Genomic DNA, 26,621 nt, shown 5'->3' on the forward strand with positions numbered 1-26,621 from the left:
ATTTATAACCTATACATTTTAAGATGTTCAAATTAGTTTAATTTAAATAGGAAGTGATTTTTAAATGTTCAAGCTCCGTTTCATAGAAATTTCATGTTTCTACATAGTTCCGCCTCCCTGCTGAAGTTCTCAAAATGAGTATTTTTCAGAAAACTATATTTCTTTATAGTCACAAGGGAACTTATTTAATTATTTATAGCAGAGATGGAATCTCACACATGAGCAATTGCTTCAGTCTTGGGATTATTTTTCTGTTGGATAGACAGCAGGAAAAAAAAGAAAAGAAAAGAAGATAAAAGTAGAGAGACCTTACAGCACTGAAGTTTGCTCTGGTATCATCCCAAGTCCCATGTGGCATTGGATCTCAAACCAGGGTCAAGTTGCACATGCCAGGAAAGAAATATAACTTTTGAAACTATATTGAAGATATATATGTTCAAGAAAGAAAAGAAAAGAAACCTGTTGAGCAGTGAAATGGAAGATATAAATGAAAAGATAAACAATTCTAGAAATTACTGTGAACTTAAATGGTAACACTTCACTCTGTGACACTAAAGAAAAGAGGATGAGATGGTAATGACCTTCGTTGAGAAGCTAAGTTTAAAGTATGATAAAAGAAATAAAGTAAAAATTATGACACAAATAAATCTTTGGCCTATAGCTATAGATCTGAAATGATTAAGGTGCAGAAGGAAGTCTGGTGGCAAAAGGAGTGTGAAGGTCACAGTGACCTATAGTGAGAGAGACTGAACCAATTTGGGCTATAACAGAGTTATATATAGACAACACAGTCATAAAACAGCATTTCCTTAATAAACTGATGGAGTTGAGGAGGCCAGAGGTGTGCATATGTGCAAGGATCCTAGTTTGAGTTGAGCCCCAGGCTCCCCACCTGCTGGGGGTCCACTTCACAAGTGGTGAAACAGGTCTGCAGGTGTCTTTCATTCTCTTTTCCTCTCTATATTTGCCTCCCCTCTCAATTTCTCTCTGTCATATCCAAAAAAATGAAAAAATAGCCACCAGGAGCAGTGGATTCTTAGTGTTGGCACTAAGCCCCAGCCATAACCCTGGAGGCAAAAAAATTAATTAATTTGATAGACATTAGAAAGAATGTTTTTAAAAAATATTGTTAATTAAATGAAGTGATAAGCCACAGACAAGGAAAAAAATCAAAATATATCCTACAAAGGGTTCATATATTATATATAACCCATGCTATTCAAGTCTAAGAGAGAGAAACTATTTTAACTGACATTCATCAAAGAAGGTAGATTAATAATAAATGACAAAGAAATACAATATTTATATATTGATGACATCAAATATCATTAGCAATTTGAAGAGGAAAATTGAAAGCATTTGAGATATTTCTACATGGCTACTAGAAGGACTAATATTGAATGATGCCTCTACAGAATTTTCATAATTCTTCTACAAAGTACATTTTTCTTTTCTTTTTTTTATCATGCCCTTTTTTTAGGTCTTTCTATGTTCTTACTGAACTTACTGAGTCGCTGCAGACTGTTGCACCCTTTTACTTTAAGGAGTATATTTTCCTCTAACTTATGGATACATGCACACATGTGCCCTATTCCATGGGCCCTGGTCTATATCTTGTTTCTGAAACTGTTAGGAAGGGCACCAGCTGAAATGGAGCAAAGGAGTACTATGAGCTAGTACTCACCATCATTGGTCAACTCCATCAAGAACAGCATCATAGGGAGTCCGGTGGTAGCACAACGGGTCAAGCACACGTGGCGCAATGTGCAAGGACCTGCATAAGGATCCCTGTTCCAGCCGGCTTCTCATCTGCGGGGGGTGGGTGGGGGGTGCGGAGGGTGAGAGTTGCTTCACAAGTAGTGAAGCAGGTCAGCAGGTGTCTATCCTTCTCTCCCTGTCTCTGTCTTGCCCTCCTCTCTCCATTTCTCTCTGTCCTATCTAACAACGACGACATCAATAACAACAACAATAATAACTACAATAATAAAAAACAAGGGCAACAAAAGGGAGAATAACTAACTAAACAAAAAGAACATCATCATAAACCCGCATGTGAGGCTCTACAAGACCGTGATTTCAATGTAGAACAACCATGGTAGAAATTGCCTCACTCTCCAGCAGGCACACACTCTGCCACTTAGGGAAGAAAGGTCCTGAAATGAATCCAAACTAGAATGTGCCTAACTATGAACACCGAATGTGACTCCGACTGACAGGGACACAGAAATTACACAGATCCCTGTGACAAATATAAATAGACAAGGGCCCTAGGTCAGATCAATTGGGTTTACAGTTAATGCTATTTATATACTTTTCCCAGATTTGGAAGCTACTCTCTGCTCTGATCCAGCTTTCCAGTCCTATTCCCAAATCTGATACCATCTTCCCTGACAATACTTTCAACATATTTGCATGTCAGCTGTCAGGCTCTGGCAAAACTTAGTAAAGTCATGAACCCCTTAGGATTTACCTAAAAGAGTCTTCCAGGTTTCTTGTAACATGAAAATCCTAAATCTCATCTGCTATATTCTTACCTTTTGGTTCTTGACCATTAAACAATTTGTTCTGCTCTATATCTTAATGCTTTTCAGCAAGCAAATTGCAGATGCTACCATGTTTCCAACCTGACTTCCGTGGGCAGACAACCTCACCAGTGTGTCCTGGAGCTCCATCTCCCCAGAGCTCTACCTGACTAGGGAAAGACAGAAAGACAGAAAGCTGAGGGTATGGATCAACCTGTCAATGCCCATGTCCTGAGGAGAAGTAATTACAGAAGACACCAGAACTCCCATCTTCTGCATCCTATAATGATCCTGGGTCCATACACCCAGAGAGATAAAGAATAGGGAAACTTCTTATGGAGGGGATGGGATGCGGAAACTCTGGTGGTGGGAACTGTGTGGAATTGTACCCCTCTTATCCCACAATATTCTTGATCATTAATAAATCACTAACAATTATATAAAAAACATTACCAATGAGTGTTCTTCTGAGAAAGTATTAACTGAAATACTTATATAGATGTACATTATGCGTTTATGATATTAAGAGGTCAGAGGTAGACTAGGTAAAATTTTCATAATGTGTAGACTAGATATGGGGGCCAGGTGGTGGCACACCCAGATAAGTGCACACATTATGTGGAGACTAGATATAAGAGTTTAATGACTGTTAAGAAGTATGCAGATAAGAAAATCCAACAAATGCATGTGGAATGAGATTAAGCAATTTAAGTATATAAAAGAGTACTCAGAATCGTTAATTAAAATTAAAATTCTAATTAGATGGAAGAAGCAAAGAAAAAGACCAGCAATATTCTTTAATCTTCAAAATTAAAATTGTTTCTACTTCATATATTGACACTAAAAAGACAGTAAGTTCTGGTCACAGATGGATAGGAAAAGAAATCTTTATTCAGTGGTGGTGGAAGGGTAAATAATTTATCAATTCTGTTGTGTAATGTTGTAATGTTCAATTACAAAGCAATTTAACTGATGAGAATATAACCCATATTATTACTAACCAGCTATGAAATAAAAATAATGTTGCTAAGTACAATACTTCCCATATTGACAAATAGTCATAAACAAACCTACCAATCAGAAATTCTTTCAGTATATGAAGATGAAGAAGGTCTCTGAAAATAAGATAAATTTATTAAATCAATATGTATATCAGAACTACCTGGTTTCAAGTATGTTAGCATAACCACATTATACACATGTATGCTTACAAATGCATACGTATTTATATAAGAGATATGAACTAGCATGTATATCCTCCTAAAATTCACATTGTGAAAGTGGTAGTTCAGTGTGATAGTATTACTGAACATACATTTGAGAGGCTCTTAAAAAATGAGGATAGAGCCTTCAACAATGAGACAGATGTTCTTACAGAGGACTCAGAGAGCTCTCTTCTACTAGAGAAGGTTCTAGCAAAAAGACTTTGTTCAGGAAGCAGTTCTCACTGCACACTGGATAAGTCACTCAATAGAATTTCAAATGTTCTAAGTGAGGAAGTCTGATTTAAAATCAAAATGAAGGAAAGAGAGAGACAGGTTGGGAGTATGGATCGACCTGTCTATGCCCATGTTCAGAGGGGAAGCAATTACAAAAGCCAGACCTTCCACCTTCTGCATCCCACAATGACCTTGGGTCCATACTCCCAGAGGATTAAAGAATAGGAAAGCTATCAGGGGAGGGGATGAGATACGAAGTTCTGGTGGTGGGAATTGTGTGGAGTTGTACTCCTCTTATCCTATGTTTTATCAATGTTTCCTTTTTATAAATAAATATTAAAAAAAAAGAAAGAAAAGAGACAACAAGGATGTTTAGTACTGAATAACCGGAGAGAGAGTGTTATGTAGACCAGATGATTAATCTTCTAGGATTGTCAACTAAAGGTATTCGGTATTTCTTGGTGCCCTATATAGTGATTGGAATAGAGATATTTACTATATTACATATTTATGATATTAATTAATAAATGGAATAAAAACAAATTCCAGAACAGGAAGGCTGAATATGTGTTAGACTGATTTTTTTAGCAGTAATTGAAAGTGACCAAAAACTAGTTAACTTTGTTGTATGACCAGAATTCAGCAGAACATGTGATATCAGTTGCTGAAATATAAATGACTGTACATAATTTTTACATATTATTGGATTGTACATTTAAAAATCTAGTGATATTGGAAAGTGATAATTTGAGCCAACATTATTGCAGCAAGTTCAATCATTGTTACAGAAATGGTCACACAGAAGAAAAGCAGTATAGCAATGAAGCCTTAATAAAAGTTAAAGGGAATAGCATGTGAGCTCATCTCTATCTAGCTTTCACTTTTTATTTTGTGTTTATATCTTCCTCTGTCTACTGACCCTCTCCATTCATATTATTTTGGTTCCTCTGCACTCATCAGACCAGCTTACACAGTGATTTTACACAGGTAAGAACTCCCTGCCTTGTTGTTGAGTTTGGCAAGCTCTTTATATATGTTGGTTATTAACCTCTTGTCTGATGTATGGCATGTAAAGATCTTCTCCCATTCTGTGAGGGGTCTCTTGGTTTGGGTAGTGGTTTCTTTTGCTGTGAAGAGGCCTTTTAATTTGATGTAGTTTATACTTGCCTTAGTCTTCTTTGTAATTGGATTCGTTTCATTGAAGATGTCTTTAAAATTTATTCTGAAAAGAGTTCTGCCAATATTTTCTTCTAAGTATCTGATAGTTTGTGGTCTAACATCCAAGTCCTTGATTCACTTGGAATTTACTTTTGTATTTGGCGAAATACAGTGGTTCAGTTTCATTCTTCTGCATGTTTCAACCCATTGTTTCCAACACCATTTGTTGAAGAGACTCTGCTTTCCCCAATTAATAGTTTGAGCCCCTTTGTCAAAGATTAGATGTCCATAGGTGTGGGGGCTCACTTCTGGGCTCTCAATTCTATTCCACTGGTCAGTGTGTCTATTCAAGCAGTTTTGATGACAATGGCCCTATAATACAATTTGAGATCTGGGAATGTGATGCCTCTGGTTCTGTTCTTTTTTCTCAAGATTGTTTTGGCAATTCTAGGTCTTTTCTGGTTCCAGATAAACATTTGTAGCATTTGTTCTATTCTCCTAAAAAATGTGCTTGGGATCTTGATGGGGATAGCATTAAATTTGTAGATGGTTCTGGGTAGTATATTCATTTTGATGATGTTAATTCTTCCAACCCATGAACATTGAATATCTTTCCACTTCTTTGTGTCTTTTATAAGAACCCTATCCAAAAATAGGGGGAGGACATGGACAGAATATTCACCAAAGAAGAGATCCAAAAGGCCGAGAAACACATGGAAAAATGCTCCAAGTCTCTGACTGTCAGAGAAATGCAAATAAAGACAAAAATGAGATAGATACCACTTCACTCCTGTGAGAATGTCATACATCAGAAAAGGTAACAGCAGCAAATGCTGGAGAGGACGTGGGGTCAAAGGAGCCCTCCTACACTGCTGGTGGGAATGTAAATTGGTCCAACCTCTGTGGAAAACAGTCTAGAGAACTCTCAGAAGGCTAGACATGGGCCTACCCTATGATCCTGCAATTCCTCTCCTGGGGATAGATCCTAAGAAACCCAACCAAAAATATCCATCCAAAAAGATCTGTGTATACATATGTTTTTGTCAGCACAATTTGTAATAGCCAAAACCTGGAAGAAACCCAGGTATCCAACAACAGATGAGTGGCTGAGCAAGTTGTGGTATATATATATATATATATATATATATATATACATACATATATATATATATATATATATATATACAATGGAATACTATTCAGCTGTAAAAAATGGTGACTTCACCATTTTTAGCCGATCTTGGATGGACCTTGAAAAAATCATGTTGAGTGAAATAAGTCAGAAACAGAAGGATGAATATGGGATGATCGCAGTCTGAGGCGGAAGTTGAAAAACAAGATCAGAAAAGCAAACACAAGTAGAACCTGAAATGGAATTGGCTTATTGCACCAAATTAAAAGACTCTGGGGTGGGTGGCTGGGGAAAATACAGGTCCAAGAAGGATTCAGAGGACCTAGTGGAGGTTGTATGGAAACTGGGGAATCTGGGGAATGTTATGCATGTACAAACCATTGTACTTACTGTTGAATGTAAAACATTAATTCCCCAATAAAAAAAAAAATCTAAAAAAAAAAAAAAACTCCCTGCCTGGGGCCGGGCGGTAGCGCAGCTGGTTAAGTGCACATGGCGCAAAGCACAAGGACCAGAGTAAGGATCCCAGTTCAAGGCCTGGGCTCCCTACCTCCAGGCTAGTGGGTAGGCTCACAAGCAGTAAAGCAGGTCTGCAGGTGTCTGTCTTTCTCTCCTCCTCTCTGTCTTTCCCTCCTCTCCTGATTTCTCTCTATGCTATCCAACAACAAAGACAGCAATGACAACAATAATAACAAAAATGATAAACAACAAGGGCAACAAAAAGGAAAAAAAATAGCTTCCAGGAGCAGTGGATTCCTGATGCAGGCACTGAGCCCAGTCAATAACCCTGGAGGCAAAAAAAAAAAAAACCTGCAATATTCTTCACATGTAATATTGCTTTAACTATCAATACATTAACCAGACTAGTAACACACACTGATTCATGAAACACACACCTGTCTTTTTTTAGCTCTATATCTACTTCTGCTTATAATTATTATTTGTTCTTTGAGAAATGCTTTCTAAATTCTGTCACAAAGCATAAATCCATCAGAAAATAATTTAATTTGAGAATTGGAAATATAATACCTAGTAGGGTGTGCACATTGGCAAGTTTGCCGCCAAGCTGTCTTTGGCTGTTCCCTAACACTGTGCCAGAATTTCTAATAGTAGGATTCACTCAGTTATTTACTGTCTTTACCAAAACTTTACCACTCCGGCTCAACTTTATTATATAGATATAGAGAAACAGAGACAGCAGAAGAGAGACAAAGATACCATATGATTGGAATATGGTCTTTTTCTAGCCATGACAACATCTCCCCAGACAATAACTAGGAAACACATACATATCAGATTTCAGGCTCAGGGAAAAAAAAAAAAAACTAGTATAGCCACAGGCCCTTTGGAATATAACTAAAATAGGCATACTAGCTATCTACAAAATGGAGGACACCCCCCCCCCCCAACTCTTCATCTGCACTACTCCAGCCTTTAGGTTCATGAATAGTCAACAACTGTTTTGGCTTTATATGAATTCCCTTTTCAGCCACCAGGTTCCAGATGCTAGCATGATGCAAACCAGACTTCCCTGGACAGACAACCCCACCTATGTGTCCTGGGGCTCTGATTCCCCAGAACCCCACCCCACTAGGGAAAGAGAGAGGCAGGCTGGGAGTATAGGTTGACCTATCAATGCTCATGTTCAGTGGGGAAGCAATTACAGAAGCCAGACCTTCCACATTTTGTATCCCACAATGAACTTGGGTCCATACTTCCAGAGAGATAGAGAATAGGAAAGCTATTGGGGGAGGGGATGGGATACAGAGTTCTGGTGGTGGGAATTGTGTGGAATTGTACAATTCTTATCCTATGGTTTTGTCAGTGTTTACTTTTTTTTTATTATTTTTTTTATTTTTATTTATTTATTTATTTATTTATTTTTTTATTTAAGAAAGGATTAATTAACAAAACCATAGGGTAGGAGGGGTACAACTCCACACAATTCCCACCACCCATTCTCCATATCCCACCCCCTCCCCCGATAGCTTTCCCATTCTCTATCCCTCTGGGAGCATGGACCCAGGGTCATTGAGGGTTGCAGAAGGTAGAAGGTCTGGCTTCTGTAATTGCTTCCTCGCTGAACATGGGCGTTGACTGGTCAGTCCACACTCCCAGTCTGCCTCTCTCTTTCCCTAGTAGGGTGGGTCTCTGGGGAAGCTGAGCTCCAGGACACATTGGTGGTGTCTTCAGTCCAGGGAAGTCTGGCTGGCATCCTGATGACACCTGGAACCTGGTGACTGAAAAGAGAGTTAACATACAAAGCCAAACAAATTGTTGAGCAATCATGGACCCAAGTGTTTACTTTTTATAAAAAAAGAAAGAGAGACAGAGAAAGAAAGGAAGGAAGAAAGAAATGCCCTCCAGTGCTTTGGGAACCAGGCTGGAACCTGGTTTTCATGCAGGACAAAGCAAGTGGATCATACCAGTGAGATATCTTGTTGGTCCATTCATATTACTGTTTTACAGTATGAATATCCATCATAACTACAAATTATTAATTATACATAATACATTCATATCATAATTGTACATAATTTCTCTCCCACCCACATATCACCTTAATCTGCCAACTCATATGAAATCATCAAGCCTTGTAAACAATGCCCCTCTCCTCACCCTGCGTCCATTTAACTTGAGGGTTACTAACTCTGCAATTTAAAAGACATCTGCTTCTTACTTCAGGACCATCTCACTTAAAATCACCCATTCATTCTATCCAAAGGTGTATTATACAAAATCCGAAAATGAAATAAATTATCACACAATTGGCATTCATATGATTGTCTGAATTCATTAGATCTAATACACATCTTTACAATAGATCAACTTAATAAAAAGCATGGCTGTGTAACTCAAACATCACTTAGAATTACGTAGTGCTCAGATCATATTACATGATGCTGCCTCTGTGAGTATGATTCAAATGCTGCTGTAAACTCATTGACTGAAATACACATTTGGTGAGTAACGTCTTAAATAGCCATTAACATAATTAAAAGTAGAAAATTATTCAGATTTGTTGTCATAGCATTACTTGCTATGATGTTGGAAGAACTCACTACACCTTATGAAGGTGTTTGAATATTTTCTCTGGAATATTGCGCAGAACATTGGAATTTTACAATGACATTTCTTTGGCAGTGCTGACTGATAGCATCACATGCTACACCTTATGAAGTGCTTAGTAATCAGGTCTTCAAAGACATTCAGCTCTAGTCAACAGAAGGAAGGGTGATTTCAATGACAGTATTCATAATAGATGTTCTCCTGGGGGACATTTACATAATCATGGGAATGGAAATTATCATTACTTGTCATTTATTATTTTACTATGTCTCCTTCAAGAGCACTACAGATGAATCCATCCATCCATCCTCTTTCACAGGTTGCTTTAATAGAGCTCATCTATACAACCCATTTTGTAATTTCCATAATCAGAACAATTTAGACTCTGGAAGGAACCTTTCATGTAGGCCATTAGTAAGCATATTTTAATGATATCAGTAAAAGGAAATAGATTGAAGGAAATTTCAGTGACAGAATGTATATATAATATATATATATACATATAGTCTATAAATATCCTTTGAGAACTTACCATCTGAATTGCAAAGTGCCATTTGTCCTTGGTTTATGGATATCTAACATTACTGGTAAAGATTTTGTTTGAAGTGTGACTGCATAGCTTCATCAGTGTGTAATCTAACAATGTCTCTGTGCAACATTTAAGTAACTAAACAATAAAAGGTTAATTACTAAAAACGTTTCATCAAATTATTACTTGAATTTATTTGGAATATTCCCTCAATAGTGTTATGGAAAGTGTGCCTATCACTAAATTGGTTTACTCAAGTCAGAAATAATCAAGGATATAATTTTATGAGAGTGTTTAATATGCTTAACTCTATTAAAACTAAATATTATGACTACATATGCTTATATAGGTAATCCACATCACAAGCATATGGTAGGCATTTTTTTAATACAAAGGTAAATAAAAAGAGAGTAGAAACTATAAGACACAACCCAAATTATATAGCATTTACTAGATTTATATTCAAAGTATAAAATAAAAAATTTTGAACAATTTGCTCATCAGTCACAAAATACTTTCTAATAAAAAAGACACAGAGAAAAATTCAACTTATATGGCAATAGAACACTATATGTTATTCTATAATCAAGAAAAAAATCTAGGACCATAAAATAATGCAGACTTCCTAGAACACCAACCAACTGGCATGTTTAAAGTTCTAGAGGGAGAAATTTCAATCCTCAACATTACTTTATATCAGAGATATCTGAGTAGTATTCTGCTTCTCTTTCTCTCCCAGCCCAACAAAATTAATGAGAGAGAGAGAGAGAGAGAGAAAGGGAGGGGGTGAGAGAGGGGAGGGGAGGGGAAGGGAGAGAGAAGGGAAGGGAACTAAAGGCAGCAGAAACCAGGATCAGCAGGTGATTTCCAATAGAACACACACACATACACACACAGAAACACACACACACACACACACACACACACACACACACACACACACTATCCTGGTACCACATGGGAATGCCACAGCAAAAGGACAAGCTTTATTATTATTATTATTATTATTATTATTATTATTATTATTATTATTATTGTCTTCTTTACCAGAGCACTGCTCATCTTTGACTTACGGTGATGTGGTAGGTAGAATCTGGAACTTTGGAGCCTCAGGCATGAGAATCTGCCTGCATAATCGTTATGCTATCCCTCCTTCTATTTTTCATCTAGCATCTATCTACCTATTATCTATCTACCTATATATCTATATATTTATCTATCATCATCTGTCTGAAAAATAAATTGGCCTATGAGTGGCAAAATGCCACCTGCATGAGCTCCAAAAAGAGGGTGGCACAATATAATTGGATACTTAATTTATTTGATATTTGGGTACTTTATTTAATAATTTTTCAATCTGTATCCTGGCATCTCATTGATTTTTTGAGCACTCAGCATTTTTTATTTAATATCCACACACTCTGATAAAAAGTTATGTGAGAGATAAGTAGTCATTCTTTGTTCATAATCACTATTATTTGCATTCTTGGCTAAGAAACAAATGTTAGTAATTATATTGTAATTATATTTAAGGAAGAAACCTATATCTTAGATTCTCACATTGCGGTATAACTAAAATATTCATATGTGTTATTTCTTCATTTTTTTAGTTAATTTTACATGACTTGCTGTTACTTTATTTATTATTATTATTTATTCATTCTCTTTTGCTTCCCTTGTTGTTTTATTGTTGTATTTATTATTGTTGTTTTATTGATATCATTGTTGTTGGATAGGACAGAGAGAAATGGAGAGAGGAGGGGAAGACAGAGGGGAGAAAAAGACACCTGCAGACCTGCTTCACTGCCTGTGAAGCGACTCCCCTGAAGATGGGGAACCTGGATCCTTGAGCTGGTCCTTGCACTTTGCACCACCTGTGCTTAACCCATTGCGATACCACCTGACTCCCTTGCTGTTACTTTCTATCCTCAAGTTTGCCTTATCTTTCACAAGATCATTTTACTATATCACATTGCTTTGAGGATGATAAAATAGTCCTATACCTAACTTTGTCTCTTCTTTTATTGAGAAATAATAAAGTTCAATTTCCTAGCTTCAGAGATGTATTCACAAACCTATCTACCTTAGCAAGGTACACGAAAACAATATACATGGGATTATGTCTACACAAAAAGCTTCTAGACAGTGAAAGAAGCTATAATAAAAATAAAATATACTAGTGACTTGAATAAAATATTAATGCCATACACACGTGGCAAAGCATTAATAAGAAGTTATACAAAACAACTCATAAAACATAACACAAAAGATAACAAACAACCCCTTCAGAAACTGAAAAGAAGACTTAAATTGATTAAGATATGCAGGTAGCCCACAAGTAGTTTCTGAATGTTGTTTATCATTTATTATTAGGGAAATACAAATTAAGGCAACAATGATATACTAACTCACACCTATGGCAATGGCCTACCTAAAAAGGCCAGAAGCAGCAAATGTTAATGATGATGCAGAGAAAAAGAATTCTCTTTTGATAGGACTGTAAACTAGTCCTGTTTCTTTGAGAATCAGGCTGGAGCTTTTTCAGAATATTACACAAATATTCATACAATTCCACTCTGAGGTACTATCTGATGGACGTAAGAATACCCTGAAGAGATATTTCACGACTATGTTTATCTTGGTATTATTTATTATAGTCAAGATCTGTAGCTACTCCAAGTTCATGTGGTATATACACAGTAGAATCTTACTCATTTATAGCAAGGGATGCTTTCAGCCGCAATGTTCCTGGAGCTGGAGGCCAGCATCCTAAGGAAAATAAATCACAAGGAAAAGCATCAACAATGGTTGATCTCACTAACGTGGGATTCATATATATTTTCAAACAAATACAGTCCTTTGACTGTAGAACTGAGATTATCAAAGGGAGAAAAAGGGGTGAGGGGGGAATAGAATGGGGGTGAGAGATCGATTGATGTGTGGTGAAGTGATATTCGCATCCGGTGATAAGTGTGATATGGTAACACTTTAAAAGTTATGACATCGGGGAGTCGGGCTGTAGCACAGCAGGTTAAGCGCAGGTGCCTCAAAGCACAAGGATCTTCATAAGGATCCTGGTTCAAGCCCCAGATCCCCACCTGCAGGCGAGTTGCTTCACAGGCGGTGAAGCAGGTCTGCAGGTGTCTGTCTTTCCCTCTCTCTGTCTTCTCCTTCTTCTCTCCATTTCTCTCTGTCCTATCCAACAACAAGGACAACAATAATAACTACAATAATAAAACAAAAACTGCAACAAAAGGGAATAAATTTTTAAAAAGTTATGACATTATATTCCCAAAGCCTTGTAAGCCCACATAACTTCAATAAAAATCTGTTCCATACTAATATTATTCCTAATTATTTTTATCAGGCATTATTTAACTGATAGCGGTTATCTTGCCATCCATTCTGTCAAATTGCCTCTCCTTTCCTTTTACCAAGATAAAAATTCAAGGAGTCACTCCTGGTCAAGATAAAAGTAATATGACTGCCTTTTTTTTAAAATTTATTATTTATTTATTTTATTTATTCCCTTTTGTTGCCCTTGTTGTTTTATTGTTGTAGTTATTATTGTTGTTGTCGTCATTGTTGGATAGGACAGAGAGAAATGGAGAGAGGAGGGGAAGACAGAGAGCAGGAGAGAAAGATAGACACCGGCAGACCTGCTTCACCGCCTGTGAAGCGACTCCCCTGCAGGTGGGGAGCCGGGGTTCAAACCGGGATCCTTATGCCGGTCCTTGTGCTTTGCGCCACCTGTGCTTAACCCGCTGCGCTACAGCCCGACTCCCTGTGACTGCCTTTTATTTCATTACGCCTTTGAAAGGAAGTGAAGGACACTCTGTGTCAAATAATAATTTTCCCACTGTGCACTGTGTATTGTTCCTTTATGCAAACTTCACAAGATAAACATACACAATATTTCAGATTATTCAAATATATTAGAAGGTTGATTCATCTCCTGCCTTTCATATTATTTCCTCTGTGACATAATTTTAGGAATGCTAAAAATGAAAATTAGGCATTTCTCAAAAATCTTGAGTGGAAAATGTTGGTTATTCTATTACTAGACATTCCACTGTTATGATAGCAAATATAAAGGGAAAGGAATGCTTGATGTGTACAATGTATAATATTCACAACATTTTATAATTTTAATTCTTTTCAGATATATTGAAAAACTTAAAAATATCTGTTAAAATATTTTATCAGAAATAGTTTAATATAAAAATACAGTAAGGGGAAATGGGCAGTGAGATATCAGGTAGAGAGCACATGTCACCGTGCTCAAGGAGGTGGGTTCAATCTACTGGTTCCCACCTTCCAGGAGGGGGGAGCTTCACAAGGGATGGAGCAGTGCTGTAGGAATTTTGCTATCTCCTCCTTCCATCTCAGTTTCTGTCTTTATCTAAAATAAATAAATAAGTAAAATATTTTTTAAATAAGTTAAGTAGGGAAAACGTTAACTTAGTCACAAAACTTAAGCTGTATACATACATATATGTGATAGATAGCAGATGTTTAGCTGACTAGATAGATAGATAGATAGATAGACAGACAGACAGACAGACAGACAGACAGACAGGAAGAAATTTCCCAGAGGCCAGGCGGAGGTGCAGCTGGTTAAGCACACACTCTACAGTGTGCAAGGACCTGAGTGCTCTGGTCCCCACTTGCAAGGGGGAAAGCTTCATGAGTGGTAAAGCAGGGCTGCAGGTATCTCTCTGTCTCTATTCCTCTCCCCTCTCAATTTCTCTCTGTCTCTATCAATAATAAATAAATAAAATAAGATCATTTAAAGTGCAAATCCCAAATCAGGTAAAAATATGTAGAAGTCCATCCTCTATAGCAGCAAAAACAATAAAATATTTGGGAATTAAGCTAACAAAGGAAGTAAAGGACTTACCTACTTATGGTTACAAATTGTGTGGAGTTGTACCCTTCTTATTCTATGGTTTTGTCAGTGTTTCCTTTTGATAAAGAAAAAAAAATAAATAGAAAGTCATCACATGCACATGGGTTAGAAGAGTTAGCATGACCATCCTACCCAAAGCCATATGCAAATATAATACCAGTCCCATCAATGTAAAATTAAACTTCTTTAAAGCAATAGAACAAAAGTTACAGAAATTTATATGAAACCAATGAATCCCCAGGATTGCCAAATATATCTTAAGGAAAAGGAGCAAGACCAGAGGCATCACATTAACTGAACTGTGTGTACTTAACAACAGAGCTTCTGTAATCAAAGTTGCCTGCTTATGAGGCAAAATAGACACACCGATCTGTGGAATAATATATGTAGATATATGTTCATAGTATCACAATTTATAATCTCCGGAATCAAGAAGTAACCCAGATGTCCAAAGTCAGATGAGTGACTAGAAACACTGTGTTATATACATACATAGGGTGGAATACCACCCAGCTGTTAAAAATGATGAGGTTATCTTCTTTGTATATTCATGATTGGAATATGAGGAATCATGTTGAGTGAAATAAGCCAAAAAGAGGTGGACAGATACAAAACGATCTTACTTATAAGGACAGAGAGGAAGAACAGAAAGTGAATCAGCGACTGGACAAATGGAAGGGGGGAGAGAGTAAGAAAACTTGTGTGTGTGTGTGTGGGGAGCGGTAGGTACATAATGGCATTGTACACATGTGTCAGTGACTATACTATAAAGTATTAATCCTTTCAGCTAAAAATACTCTAAAACTATACAGTTATGTCTGCTTTCCAAATTAGCTTATTAGGTGGATGAATATCTTAAAAGAGAATCAATCAAGGTCAGGTGATCTGGTGTAGAAATTCTTGGGCAAATTGCAAACATGATTCTTCTGTCCATCCCCAAAGAAATGAAGGGCATGGGTGGAACTGGTAAGAAGTATACTCACAGAAGCAGAAGCAGGAGTATGGGTAGGTAATTTTGCTCTCAAGATGGCTTAAAGACCTTCCTCCTATGTTACTGATACTGAAAAGGTAGGAGAATTGCTAATGTAATCTGACAAGACATCAAAAAATCCCTATTGAGGGGCCAGGGGGTAGTGCATGTGCTTAAGTACACACATTACAGAGCACAAGGTCTCAGGTTCAAGCCCCTGGTCCCCACCTGCAAGAGGAAATCTTTATGAGTGGTGAAGCAGGGCTGCAGGTGTCTCTCTGTCTCTCTTCCTCTCTATCACCCCCTCTTATCTCATTGCCCCTCTGTCTCTATCCAATAACAAATAAAATAAGAAAAATCTTTACTGAGTTTTTCACTCCTAACTTGATTGTTAGAAAAATTAGAACAGTCCTTTGTAGATGTTGTCTTAAATGGTAAAAAAAAAAAAAAAAAAAAAACTTGTTTATTCCAGAAACAAGTTTCACAATTTTAGATTGTAAATAGTTTATTCTAATATTTTACTACTTGGATGTGGTTCTTATTTCCATTTTAAGATTTAAAAAATTGACTTCCAACACTATAACTTTTACTGAAATCATTTATTGCTTAAAAAGTAGCTTTAATAGAATATAAATCAAGTGATGAAATAAAGTAATTAGCTAGGCACTATGTAAAAATTAACAGAAGAATCTGCAAGGTTATAAGATGTAAATTAAATTTTAATTAGTAAATCAAACTGTTTGACTTTAATCGACTTTTAAAAGATCAATATAAAATTATTTAGAGACTTTTTTTAACTGTGCATTCATGAAATTGTGGACTGGGTCCTAGTCCTCTGTAACTGAAGTTATCTATGGGTTGTTTAGACGGCAGGATTTTTATGATACAAATGGTGGAATTCTCTGATTCTGTTCAATAGAAGCTGAGACTAGTGAAGTGTGAAGCTATCAATCCTGAAGAACTGTATAAAAAATTCTGAAAGCACCACTTACAGCCTACAAGTCTTGGTTCCTCACTTGTAAAAATACATATTGTGCTTCTTGCTTTGTGCAGCTCACCGGAGAAATTAGGGAAACTCTGGGTCAAAGGGTGCGAATGTTGGGCATTGCTGACTAGACAGTCTCTAAAGCAACTGCTCATCTGTTATTGGCGTCTCAAAGCAGCTACAGACTGTGAAGGGCCGTTTAGGTTGTGTTCAGATGATTTTTTTTTTTAAACTGAACTTTGAATTGCATTCATTTCTAGGTGTTATAAATATTGCTTATATATTTTTCTACAAATGCTCAAACATAAATATTCTTAAACTGAGACTATTAAAAGTAAAATCAGGTCTGAGCCCCCACCTGAAGGGGGGGTCGCTTCACAAGCCATGAAGTAGGTCTGCTGCAGGTATCTTTCTCTCTCCCTCTCTATCTTCCCTTCCTTTCTTAATTTCTCTCTGTCCTATCTCTGTCATATCCACTACCTATATGTATCTCAAGGTTATACAAACATCTAATTTTCCAATTCAGTTTAATAATTATTTAACACCTAATATGTACCTCACACTCTTAATGACACCGGAGATTACAAAGTTAAATTAAATGGCTATTATTGTTAATATTATGAGAATGTAGTTGGGAACACATCAATGGAAGAAGGACAAGTTGTAAAGGAATATTATAAACATAATACAGGGGAGTCAGGTGGTAGTGCAGCGGGTTAAGCGCAAGGACCGGCTAAGGATCCTGGTTCCAGCCCCTGGCTCCCCACCGGCGGGGGAGTCGCTTCACAAGCGGTAAAGCACGTTTGCAGGTATCTTTCTCTCCCCCTCTCTGTCTTCCCCTCCTCTCTCCATTTCTCTCTATCCTATCTAACAATGAAGACATCGATAACAACAACAATAATAACTATACCAACAATAAAAAAACAAGGACAACAAAAGGGAAAATAAATTAAATAAATTAAATAAACATTATATAGTTAACAATTATAACTACATGACACGATATAACATTTATATATGATAAATAGAATATGTGATTTTAAACAACAATATTAAGGGAAACATTAATTTCTTTATTTTTATTTTATTTTATTATCTGTTATTATATTTATTTACTGGATAGAGACAGCCAGAAATCAAGTAAGTAGGGGGATACAGAGAGACACCTGTAACACTGCTTCACCACTGGCAAAACTTTCCCCCTGCAGGTGTGGACCTGGGGCTCAAACCTGGGTCCTTGCACAATGTAATATGAGCTCAACCTGCTATGCCCCTGTAGGTGGTGACCAGGGATTTGAACCCTGGTCCCTGTGCTTTGTAACATATGTGCTCAACCAGATGTGCTACCCACCTGGCCCCTAACACTGTTTCTTAGTAATGGAAACAATACTGCACATTACATTTTTTTAGATGATTGGGTTACATAGTTTTGTGATAAGTTAACACAATCTTTACATTATCTAGGTAGGAGTAAAGTTAATAACTGCTAACTCAGTACCAGAATCATTTACCCCATAAAGTTGAATTTCTGATTTCATGATATAGTGAAACTACTGAAAACTGAGCTCTATCTATTTTATCTTCTTGAAAAATTAGCATATAATGTAACTTTCTGGTAAATTAAAGCATACCTCTGAGAGTGAAAGAAGATAAGTGAAAATTGCCGTAAGAGATTTATAGAATGCTCACTATTAAAACAGTACTTCACACACATGAAATTTTGAGATGCTGCTATTTAAATAATGTTTTAATAAATTATACTATTTATAAAATATTATCTGAATTTTCTCCTGGACTAGATCACTACTCAGCTCCTGTTGTTTGTAGTGTTGGGTGTCAAACCTGGGACTTAGATATTTACAAGTCTTGTACTACCACTGTGTTGCCTTCTTAGCTGAAATTATAGATTACTTTTCAGGTATGGGTAAATACAATCATTTAAATCAGATAGTGATTCATTCTTCACTCTGTTGCTGCATGTTTCAAGTCATTAGGATTCTGGTAGAATACTCTCTAGTTAATGAGTAGCTTAATACCTTTGAAATTTTAAGTGGAACATAAAAACGTTAATTTTATTTCTAAAAAGATCTCTATATTTTTTGTACTTGAGGCTATCTTCACCTTCCTTCAGAGACCAAATAGGTATTTACAGTATTTTGTTGAAGGCACCTTCCCCAAAAAAATCATTACGCAAGTGGAATCCCCACTGACAGGAATGAACATTTGACAGAAACAGACATCAAAGGCATGCAAGCTCCTGAAACAAAACCCAAGAGGTTCTCAGGCTTAAAGATTGCTTGTGGAAGAAAACAAACTAGCCATCAAAACCAAGTGGATGTGTTCTTTTAAAAAATATATGCTAATAGGGGTCAGGCAATATCACAGCTGGTTAAGCGCACATGGCATAAAGCTCAAGGACCAGCATAAGGACCCCAGTTCAAGCCCCATCTCCCCACCTGCAGGAGTCGCTTCACAAGCGGTAAAGCAGGTCTGTAAGTATCTATCTTTCTCCCCCCCCCCCACCTTCCCCTCGTCTCTCCATTTCTCTCTGGCCTATTCAACAATGACATCAAAAACAACAACAATAATAATAACCACAAAAAGGATAAAACAGGGCAACAAAAAGGGAAAAAATAATAGTCTCCAGGAGCAGTGGATTCATGGTGCAGGCACTGAGCCCCAGTGATAACCCTGGAGGCAAATATATATGCTAATTTAAAGGTCAATTCCACCTATACGTAAGCATGTTTACATCTGGTTCACTTGACATAATTTATGTATTTATCTTCTCATTTGTCTTCCCGTAACAAATAATTGTAGTAACATTGTAACTTCTCCAATGTCTTTGTAGTATTATTATAAAAAACTATATGGCTACTCCAGGGTAGTTTTTGTCATATTTAAAAGTTCATGGTAAATTTTTTGGATTTATCAGATTGTGTGAAATTCAGTCTGGAAGTAAAATTACAGACACCACATAAAGTATAAATACAAATAGATTTTAAATGCTGCTCTTCCAATGTAGCCTTCATGCATTGCTATGTTTCTATATTATGTTATTACAATTATTTGTTATGGGGACAATGAAAAAATAAATACACAAATATGTAAAGTGAACGATACAGAATTTTTCAATTTTATTTTTAAAGTATATTTTATTTGATAGGACAGAGATAAATTGAAAGAGAAGGGAAGGGACAGAGGAACACTTTCAGCACTGCTGCATCATTCATGGAGATCCCCTCTTGCAGGTGGGGGCCAGGGGCTTGAACCTGGGTTAATAAACACTTAACTGTGTGCATCAACCAGCTAGCCCCACCTCACCCCAGTTTCTGTAATTTTAGTGAAAGCTCTTAATAGCATGTGTGTGCCATATAGCTTGCAGTTAACTACAAGGGCTGTTATCATGAGAATTAAAGTTGACAATATTGCTTGCTCTTGTAGAGCTGAAAAAAAAATTACAGAAAAATTGTCCCTGGTTTAGTAGGACATAAATAGTGTAAGTGCCACATTGTGGCTCAAAAAAAAAAAAAAAAAACAACCTCATGGAATATAGTAGGAAATAGAGTAATGTGGAACTTTTCAAAATAATATACAGAAATTAGTAATAGGGGCTATCAAGAAACCATAATTGTTATGCGAAAGACTTTTATGCTTGAGACTCTGTGCTTATAGGTTAAGTCCCCAGCATAAACACTAGCCAGAGGTGAGCAATATTCTGGTCTCTCTCTGCCTTTTTCTTTCTGTATTTTTCTCATTAAAATAAAATAAAAGATGGTTTTTATTCAGTGCTGTGAAAAGATAGTCCATGTTCATAAATTTAAAAGAATGAGATAATGAAAATAATCATCTTACTCTGAACTGTATACATAACTGACATAATCCAAAAGCACAATGGCTGGTGTAAGAATCCCGGTTCGAGTTCCCGGCTTCCCATCTGCAGGGGAGTCACTTCACAAACAGTGAAGCAGGTCTGCAGGTGTCTATCTTTCTCTCCCCCTCTCTGTCTTCCCCTCTTCTCTCCATTTCTCTCTGTCCTATCCAACAACATCAACAATAATAACTACATACAACAATAAAACAACAAGGGCATCAAACGGGAATAAATAAATAAATATATTTTTAAAAAATTTAAAAAATATGAACAAGAGAAAGGAAAATTGGAACAGCAAGAAGTCACCACCACTTGTGAGATTCGCTCCCCTCCTACAGGTAGGGACTGTGGATGTGTGCTCTCTTTATTTTGCTTCTTGCCTTTTGTCTCATGCATGATGTGTAAAAATATTCTTCCACTCAGTAGATTGTCTTTTGTTTTGATGATGGTTCCCTTTGCTGTGCAGGCATTTGGTTTTGATTTAGTCCATAGGTGCCTTTTCATTTCCGTAATGGTTCCATTTACTGTACAGAAGCTTTTCCCTATGGTGTTATCCTAGTGGTTTAATTTTGTTTTTCCAACCTTTGCTGTCAGACTGCATTTTCTGAAGACATTTGAGAATATGTTGTAGAGTGTTCTGCCTATGTTTTAATTTTCAAGTCAATAAACAACTGTTTTCTATATAGCCATTCCTATGGTTTTCTTGACATCCTTCATATGTAATTATATAAAATATGTATTTTGGAGCCAAGTGGTGGTGCACCTGGTTGAGTGCACATTATAATCCTCAAGGACCTGGGTTCCCACCCTTGCTCCCTACCTGCAGGGGAAAAGTTTTGTGAGTGGTGAAGCAGGTTCCCGGTACCTCTCTGTCTACTCCTCCTTCTCCTTCTTCTCTTTTCCATTTTCTTATAGGATAGGACAGAGGTAAATTGAGAGAGGAGGGGAAGATAGAGAGGGAGAGAGAAAGAAAGACACATGCAGACCTGCTTCACTGCTTGTGAAGTGACCCTCCTGCAGGTGGGGAGCCAGGGGCTCTAATCAGAATCCTTGTGTAGGTCCTTGTGCTTCCTACTCTCTCTTCCTCTCTATCTCCCCTTACCCTGTCAATTTCTGACTATATCCAACAAATAAATAAAGATAATAAGAAAGTTTAAATAAAATGTCTGCATGATATACTTATTCATATATCAATATATTTTAAAAGTAAAACAGGTCCTTTTCTTTGTATCATGCCCAAGTTCTTCTCATTTATGTATGTAATTGGTGTGCTAAAAATTTTTACACCTCGATTGTAATCAAAACATTTCTTTTCTCTGATTTCCATAAAAAAATATCTATGGGTGGGTAGAATTCCCTTTCATGCATCTTAATGTAGATTTAGACAGGCCCAAGACCGAGAGCTGATAGGTCTTTTTGGCAATAAAACAGCTTTGCCACAGTTGTTGGACCGGTTAACATTTCAGCCAGCAATTTAGAAATGTTCCCTCCTTCCCATCCTTCAAACACTTGTGCCAGCACTCGCATGGGGTGACTCCCAGCCAGGAAAGGTAAACTGCCGGTTCCCCTCTCGCTAGCACAAGGGCTCAATGATAAAGACAAGAGACACCAGGGAGCATTCTGATGGAACAACTCGTTTATTGGCGGTGGGTTTGGGTTAATATAGAAGGTTAAACAAAGAACAGTTTTCACATAAGTCAGAATTCACAGGTTTCTTAAAGGTCAGCATGCCCCTATGGCAGGGGGCTGGTCTGACAAGAGTTGATACATAAAGATCCAAACAGTTAGTCTCCTGATACAGGCATTTAATTATCTAAAGGCGTTTGAGAGAAGACGGGGGGGGGGGGGGGGGGGGGCAGGGGGGGTTGAACCAGGAAGGTGAGATAGAGAAGAAAGAGCAAGGCTTCATGTAAATTAAGGACATCAAAGAACATCAGGAAGCAAGATTTGGGGGGCTTTTCACTTGTCCATGTTAGGAGTGTGTGACAGGATGTGCTCTGCCTTTGTGATCAAAAGGTGAAGTGGAATGTGTGAACTTTGAGTGAGTGAATTCTAAAGCAGACAACCATTTGGCTGACAGCAGGGGGAACTAAGAGAGAGAGGGTGTAGGCCTATTGGGAGTCTAATAAGGGCAAGCTGAGTCTGATAGACTTTTCTCTCTTGGCTCATCTCTATGGAGAGAGGCTAATAAGAGAGGTGTCTTTTCAGACCTACATCCGAAGATGAGGGAGCTCCCCCTAAGCTCTACCAAGCTTTCACAGAGTCCCACACACTTGCTGCTTCTGTCCTTTCTAAAGCATGAAATTCTCACAGGGGTAAGGTGGCCTCTCATTGCTGTCTTTCTTTGCATATCACTGATAGTGATTTTAGGCACTTTTTTCATATGTCCACTGGCCCTCTACATATCATCTTTGGTGAAGACTGTATCCACGTCCACTTCTAACTTCTTCGTAGGATTGTCTCACTATTGTTTTGTTGTTATTGTGGTTAATGAGCTCTTAACATGTTTTGATTATTAGCCCTTTGTCTTAAATATGGCATGTAATATTTTCTGCCCTCTAAGATGTCTTTATGCTTTTGTGATGGTTCCCTTTGCTGTGCAAAGCTTTTTAGTTTGATATAATTCCATTAATATGAATAAATATATATAGTATGTTTTTCTTATTGTGAGGTTTGAGTTTTGTAAACTAACACTATATCATATAAAAATATGGGTATAAAAGCTTTATCACTTTCTTCAGCTACCTTTGTGTCTAGGGCAACAGCAAACAAGTAGAATTAATGGTTATGGGCAGTACACCATGATTTCCAATGAATGTGGTAAATCTTTTCACTTTATGCATCTGTTGATTCATAATAGAGGTGTTTGTGTCTATGTTCTGTACCTTGAATTATTTTTTTTTCTTATTTGCTAGGATAGTGATTTCTTTTTTTAAAAAAAATAAGTGTTCGTGGGAAGACGAGGGTTGTACCTGTGCGTCTGTGGCGACTATACCATAAGTAGTTAACCTGCAGTGCTACGTACATAGGTGTGCGTGGGCATCTCTGACAGCTGTCTTTGATTTTCCTAGGTATCCTTCTGGTATCTCTTCTGGAAAGGAATTGCAGGGCCATAAAGTAAGTCTATTCTCCAGTATGATAATGAAAGCATTTATTTATTTGTTTGTTCGCCTCCAGGGTTATTGCTGGAGCTTTGTGCCGGCACTACTCCACTGTTCCTGGTGGCTATTTTCTTCCCATTTTATTGACTAGGACACAGAGAAGTTGAGAGGTAGGGGGAGAGAGATAGATATATGGATAGGTAATAATAATGATTATAGATAGATATATAGATGGATGAAAGACCTGGAAACCTGCTTTGCTCCTGGTGAAACATGCCTCCTTCATATGGGGGAGCCAGGGGCTTGAACCCAGGTTGTTCTGAGGGTCCTTGTGCTTAGTACTATGTGCACTTAACCAAGTGTGCTGCCACCCAGCCCCCACATTTAATTTTCTACCAAGTATATGGAGCTCTTTGAATCGGCTGGGAAAAGAACAGCCATTCATTTAAACTTTTTCTAGAATTGTCTATACTCATATAACATTGCAAGACTGTTAGTAAAAAATTGTTTAATTTGGGGGGACAGTTGTTAAGATAGCGTTTAATGGTAGAAAAATATCTATTATGTTATGATTCATGGCCCAATTTTGATAGTGAAAAAAAGATGTTCAGCTTTTAAAAGTTGCCCAGGTATTTATGTGCTCAGATAACCACAAAAGTACTTTTGTCTGAGGGCTCCTACATGACGTGCAAATGGTCTTTATAAAGCAATGCTTGATTTGCCCTATTTTAAATTGAATTCTTGTGAATTTTTGTCAGTCCAATGGGTAGGAACATGGAGTCTGACACATTGAATCAGTCCATTGCTCTATCAAATAGACTCGTTTGCTTCCAATAAAAGGCTATAAAATGAGACTTCAGAGAAAAATAAAGAACATTGCACACTGTGGATTTTGAAGGGTCTTGCCTAATGTTCCTGATTTAGTCCTATGTAGTTAGTTCACTGCCAACTTTAAGGTTACAGCAATACAAAATGTTCCCTTTTTCTTTACCAAAGTATTTTATCTATTGTTTCTCTTGTTTACAAGGAACAGCAATTTATTTAATAATTTACCTTTACTTACATCAGCCTTTATATTTATAACAGAATGAAAAAAAAAGTAGTCATTTAACACTGAATTTCACTCTAGTCTGTAAATGTCTAGTAGTTTTGTTGGTGGTGATTATAATTGGTAGAGGAGGGTTGGGGAAAATGTTCACATACTTTGAACTTCTTGGCCTTTTGTAAACTGAGTTTACATTCCTTTCAGCTAACCTTTCCTATAATAAAAAGTGGGTTGGAAAGCTATCAGGGGAGGGGATGGGATATGGAGATCTGGTGGTGGGAATTGTGTGGAGTTGTACCCCTCCTATCCTACGGTTTTGTTAATGTCTCCTTTTTTAAATAAATTAATTTGTTAAAAAGTGGGTTGGAATTTAAACATTATATATTAGTTCTATGAAAGTTTCAAGATATAAATGAAAAATTAAAGAATGTATTTTATGTTCTCATTGTATCTATCTTCTAAATATAGTTGATACACATTTATTTCAATAGTAAAAAAAAAAGTCATCAAAAGTTGAAAACATCTCCAAACTTTACACTAGCAGTGAAATTGACTAATCATTCAACTCAAGCAACACTGAATTACTGATCCTGGAAGCTAAAGAAAAGCAACTTCATTAATCCACAGTTATGAAAAAAAAAAGCGAGCAGACTATGTCTAATACTTGTGAAAACTATGGTGGTTACTGTGGGAGCTGAGGTGGCAACCCAGAACTTTGATGGTAGGTGGTGGTGTAATCCTAAAATATTGTAACCAATTTTTTTAAGAAGAAAATAAAGAAAAGAGTTACAAAAAGAAATGTTCAAAGGATCACATTTTGAGAGTGAATTCAAAGAACAAATACTTAGAAAAATACTTCATTGATACATAACAGGAGTTTATACTCATTTAATATATATTTTTAAAGCTATATGTAGTATTTTCTCAATAGATGATGTCAGTTCAGAATAATGCATTTGACTTTGTCTCCTTAAATAAGACACAGAAATCAACTAGAATTGATGCAGATAATTTTTCTTGTAAATAAACTGGAACAAAACAAATCAGACCTTACACTCAGAGAATTTATATAGTGCTACCATGCCATGCACTGCCACACTTAAAGTGGGGAATAGGACATTTTTTGTATCATTTTACGAGGATATTAGTGTTTTACTTAACATAATGCTGCCTTCAAGCCATTCAAGACGGAGCAAAGGAGATGACTCCATCATTTTAAATATCTGAGTTATATTCCACAACCAAAACAGACTTTCTAGCAAGTGGGAGAAGCTCTTATACACCACTCATCAGCAAAAAGGTTTGTAACCAAACTTTATAAAGAACTCACCAAACTCAGGGAAAAAAAATCCAGATGGGGAGCGTATATGCACAGAATATTCACCAAAAAAAAGATCCAAAAGGCCAACCAACATATGAAAAAGATAAATCCCATTTGGCAGTGAGGTATAATCTTCCTAATATTCTGCTGTATTCAGTTGACTAGGATTTTGTTCAATATTTTATCGTCTATGTTCATCAGAGATATTTGTCTATAGTTTGCTTTTTTGTTATTATATCTCTGCCTGTTTGGGCTTCAGAGAAGGTGGAATGGAATATTCTTGTGCCTTCAGTATTTTGGAAGAGCCTAAAAAGTATAGGTGTTTGGCATGTAACAAGTCTCCCAGTCTGTGGGGAGTCTCTTTGTTTGAGTGATAGTTTCTTTTGTTGTGCAGAAGCTTTTGCATTTGATGTAGTCCCATTGATTTATTTGTGTTTTGGTCTTCCTTGCAATTGAGTCTGTATCATCAAAGATGACCTTGAGATTTAGATGGTATATTGTTCCACCAAAGCCCTAAACCACTAGGGAAAAAAAGAAAATGTCTGGGGGTATGGATTGACCTGCCAA

The 26,621-nt window shown here is 36.9% G+C and overlaps 1 pseudogene; it reads right to left on the bottom strand.

The window, feature by feature from the left end:
- Positions 1–13,354: 13,354 nt before the first annotated feature.
- Positions 13,355–26,621, bottom strand: part of LOC103109723 (NAD-dependent protein deacylase sirtuin-5, mitochondrial-like) — a 389,367-nt pseudogene continuing 376,100 nt past the window's right edge.

This window comes from Erinaceus europaeus, chromosome 11 (genome assembly GCF_950295315.1).
Source record: "Erinaceus europaeus chromosome 11, mEriEur2.1, whole genome shotgun sequence".
NCBI lineage: Eukaryota > Metazoa > Chordata > Mammalia > Eulipotyphla > Erinaceidae > Erinaceus > Erinaceus europaeus.